This window comes from Triticum urartu, chromosome 2A (genome assembly GCF_056163025.1).
Source record: "Triticum urartu cultivar PI428250 chromosome 2A, HENAU_Tu73, whole genome shotgun sequence".
Taxonomy (NCBI): Eukaryota; Viridiplantae; Streptophyta; class Magnoliopsida; order Poales; family Poaceae; genus Triticum; species Triticum urartu.
This window is the reverse complement of record NC_141874.1, coordinates 737754636-737759598: the sequence shown is the minus strand read 5'-3', so window position 1 is coordinate 737759598 and position 4963 is coordinate 737754636. Positions and strand designations below refer to the sequence as shown.

General features: G+C 41.1%; 1 long non-coding RNA gene across 1 annotated transcript; it reads right to left on the bottom strand.

Annotated features, from left to right (window-relative positions):
• Positions 1 to 2613: 2613 nt before the first annotated feature.
• Positions 2614 to 3578, bottom strand: LOC125527026 (uncharacterized). The gene is made up of 2 exons (XR_007291942.2): positions 3228 to 3578; positions 2614 to 3142 (listed from the first exon to the last, which is right to left on the bottom strand). It is a non-coding gene; the product is annotated as an uncharacterized LOC125527026 (long non-coding RNA).
• Between the last annotated feature and the right edge of the window lie 1385 nt (positions 3579 to 4963).

Sequence of the window (4963 nt, the reverse complement as noted above, 5' to 3'; positions counted from 1 at the left end):
CTGTTTTCAGTGGGGTGACATCTGAAGCCAAAAAGGTAACAACAACCCAGCAACCATGGTTAAACTAAATATATTTCATAGCTGAAATCGCTTGAAAATTTGTTGTTTTTAATCTCAACTTGAATTCTTGAAACAGACTGGCTTTTCTACTCCCGGGTATAGTACACCTTACTATCTTGTCCGTTGGTTGTACTAGTCTCGCCTCGTGATCCGTACCAAGGGTTGACATGCCATTTTGATTTGCAGGCCTACATGCACAGTATACAAGCATCTCTAGCACGCTCGCAGATACGACATCCAGCCCTGTGCACTATGCGCGGAATATATATTTTAGAGGTAAATACACCGGGAGTCTTCAAACTTGCACGCGACGGTCAGTTTGATGCACAAACTTGTAAAATACGTGATTCTGGTCATCGAACTTGTGCGTACGTGCAAATACGGTCACATATCCCGTACATGGGCGTATCCGATGCTTGGCTGCCTGCTGTCAGCAACAGATGGCGCTCAGCGCGGCGTGTTTTTGCACAAAACCCCATAGCCTTTTTTATTTGTGAAAAATTAACAACTGGTGGGTCCCACTTATCAGTATATAGCGAAATTTAAATACGAAGAACTGTGTCGCCCAGTCTAGAACACACGCCTAAGGCGAGGACACAATCCGGCCAAGCCACTCCAACCCAATCCTGTGGATGTTTACGTAGTATAACTTTGCTTTACTGTGCTATAACGAAGGAGCTCGTGTAGCAGAAATGGGTTCCATTTTGTGCTGCCTATTTTGCATCTGCTCTCCTTTTTTTTACAGATTAATAGATATGTAGTATGTAAATTATAATCTCAATAATAAAATGACTTTCAAATATTGTTCATTTATTATTTTAAAATAATATTTATGAATTGTAAAAGATATTTGCATAATTATAATACAAATATTTTTTAAATATTCATAATTGTAAAAACATTGTTTTCAAAATTTGTAGAATAACTTTAAAAATAAAAATAATAATTTTAAAAATAGTAATAATTAAAAAATGTATGTATAATTGCACCTGTTCGTTTTTTTGAAATTTTTGAAGCAGAAAACTTTGTTCATGTATTATTTTAAGATAATATTGTTAATTAAAAAAATTGTTTCATAATAATATAAGTATTTTTATAATTACTATTCATAAATATTATTTTAATTATACAAGAATTTCAATAATTATACACACGTTTTTAAAATCTTATGTTTGTATAAGTAAAATATTCATAATATAAAATCTAAAGTCTTGTTATGAATATTTAATCGTGTCTAATATGTAAATTATATATTCTTTTTGAATATAAATCATGATTAAAAATTATACACAAGTGAATATTCATAAATATTTAATAAATATTGTATTCATCATTCTGTATAATTTAAATATAAGCCACGAGTGTATAATTCTTTTTGTATTCATTATTTTTTATTTAATAACATTTTAAATGTATGTATTAAATAAATATATTTTATGTAATACACAAGTTTATATTTCATAAACTGTTGACTCTACATTTTACACAAGAACATGTGTCGAACATCGTATGAAGTCACGTCATGTGCACGACACATATTTAGTTGATAATCCCGGACGTTTTCAGTATAAGTGAAATTGTATCTCATGTTAGACACGTAAATGTTCCTGTTGCAATGGTTGGGTCTTTCTTGTGCGTACCTGAGCTAGCTAGACCGAAGACCCACCACCCGCGCTTCTGTATTTCGCTCCTCGCTGGAGCGTATTTTTGGTACCAATGATGATTGTTTTTCTGCAAATAAACAAAGGCGAGGCTGTTTTAAGCAAGAACATGTCGCACCGAGTGCCATCTTGTCATTGACAGTGGGCCTTGCACACTCTGGCCTGCCAAGCAAGCATTGGATACGTCTGCGTACGGGATATGTGACCGTATTTGTACGCTCACGCAAGTTTGATAACCAAAATCACGTATTTTACAAATTTGTGCACTAAACTGACCGTCGCGTGCAAGTTCTAAGACTCCCAATGTATTTACCTCTTATGGCATGAGAGCAGCGATATGGGTCGTACTATCATATAGTAGCACTATCCGAGCCGTTGGATGGCACCGATCGGGCATGTTTGGCGCATTCAATGCTATATGTGCGATTGTCAAAAAATGGAGGAATTGGCGCGGGGGCCACCGTATGATGCAGGGCTACGGTGTGAATACGGGGGGGTCACGTGGGTCAGCCCCCGCCAGAAACTCACAGAGCTGACGGAGTTGGACCACCGGTACTTGTCGAAAGATAGATCCTAGACCATGGTCCAGAATATTTTTCTGGTTGACGGGCTTTGGATGGATGCTAGCTGACAGAGCGCAGGCTCTCTGGGTGAACGCATGGCTAGCATGCTGCTCTGTTGCAGTTAAAACCGAGCGGCAGAAACAATTGGATGATGGCATTGAAAAGTACTCCCTCCGTTCCGAATTACTTGTTTTGGATTTCTAGATACGATACGGATGTATCTAGATTCATTTTAATGTTAGATACCTCCATATCTAGATAAATCTAAGACAAGTAATTTGGAATGAAGGCAGTAAAAATTAAATGACGGCCACTACATAACACATGGATTGACATTTAAGCTGATTTGCACATAGCAACAATGTACAATTTCAGGCCAACACCAGCTAACACATATTCAAACCAAGACATTTCCAGTACTACGAAATGTCTGACGGATCTGAATCTAATTGAGACTAGTACTTAACTAAACTCACACGCAGCAAACACTAGCATTACTACTAACTCAACTTTCGACCCAAAAGCAGCAAGACACCAACGGCGCCTCTCACTTGAAATACACGACTGCCAGTGTCCGGACAGACATGCCTAGCAAGAACACATGGAGCATCAAGATAGTAGCAAGCATGAGCAGCGCAATCCTGGAGAAATCGGCCTTGGCCGGGGCGACATGCTCGCATCCATTCAAAACAGAATAGCCGGTGAACTCTCGGACTCCTTCCTGACGCGAGCTCCAGTGCTGCAGGCTAACAGCCCAGGAGAAGCTGTGGATGGTGGGGGCGGCAGAGACCGAGATCTGACGGACTCCAGCACAGCAGGATAAATCTCTTGCCACTCGAAAAACCAACACTGACGAGACTGAAAAATAGAAGAACAAAAAATCAACAACTACACCGATGTAAAGATGAAGAACCAGATCTGAGTTTGAGATTCAGGAACTCACACTCCAAAGGATGCGCCTGTAGTACCTATTGCCTGGCCTTTTCCCGCCGGTCGAGATGTCGCTGATGACTTCCTGACCACATCTGGGGTGTGGGATCAGCTCGGTCCCCGGCACCTGCGGGTCAGAGGAAGAACCGAAGAAGAAGCAGACATGGCAGTGAAAGTCCTTGCGCAATGGCGATTCAGATTGACCCAGGAGAGGATAAGGCTACAGCTGCCCGCATCGTTGCCTGTCCAGTGGGCCCGCTCGTGGAGGAGAGAGCGCGGACCAGGTGCTGTATACGCCGGTCCAAGAAAATCTCATGTAGCCAAGACCGTACTGAGCCGAGTTAGCCGGGCCTCACAAATGACATCAGACAAACTAGTCTGCCACTGTGCAAAAATGAGTGGCCGAGCTGAATACTTCGTCATATAAATGCATGATCGTGGATCTTAAGGAGGACCAACCACCGAGATAATAGTACTATATGGTAGTATGACCCATATTGAATTTTCGATATAATTTTCTCTTCACGTGCAAACAGTGCTCTGACATCCTGCCAACCAAGAAGGTCAGCTGGTGTACTCTAAAGAAATACTCGTCTACACACGTTAGTAACTTGGTTCATAACTGGTTTGTCAAAAGTCGACATCGTGAGAAGCATCTTGCTGGTAGCTTTTTTGACTACTAATTACGGTTAACTACAGGCAGCTGACTCGTCTACATGTTCGTAAACTTGGTTCAGTTGGGATTACTAATAAACAGTAACAGCTGTAAAATTCTCGAGTAAAAGAATGGGCGCTCAGGCTCATCTGACATCTACTATTCACATGCACCGAGTGGTACTGTAGCCACGTGACTACAGTGGACTAAGCTACATAGGCCTACTTCCTACTCTGCCATGTCCAATGACCAGCGCACCGCCATTTTAAACGACACAAATGGCTAAAACAAACTCAATACGCCTGCAAATAGTCTGTACCTGGTCAGGCTGACGCACAGATCTCAAAGATACTCAATGGACAGGATAACGGGTGTGTACACACCCGGGACCAACCACACCTTTCCGTTCTTGAAAACCTGCAGACGCCCGTATTATGGTTTTATGGGATGGCAAACGGGGTAGTATCGTTTGAAGCGGAGCACGCCAGGTGTGCATTTTTCCAAGAGCTTGGCACGGCCTGCGAATTCAAGGTGGTACACAAACATGCTCAAAGCCACGGCGGATGAATTTCAGGATTAGAGCTTCGATTTTTGACCTTGTCTGACCATATTGTTCTTCCTTGCTTTTTTCCCTGAACATGTATGTTATCAGACTTATCCTACTCTTGGGCACTCACTAGTGGATGAAGTATTTTCCACAATTGAAGCAGCAACACCATCATCATCATTTTAGCTACAAAGATTTTCTCTAGCTGCTCAAATTTAAGGGTATCATTTCCAGGGGGCACATTGCTACTAGATCAACATGAATGACCTGAATCTCAGTTTCTCTCCCTGCATGATCTAGTGAAATGTTTATGAAACTGCTAGTTGACTAGTTCTTTGGCATCTCAATTCGTGTGCTAATGACTTGCTCTGATTCATTGGTGCTTTGATTAACTGTCACGTGAGACTGACAAGAAGGTTCTAGGTTCAAATGGATTTGGCTTATCCATAATTCATGTTATCTTTGTGATCGTACCAACAGAGTTAGCCCTAATTCTACAGTTAATTCTTTTATAGTTGACAGAATCATGACGTCAAACTGAAAAAAA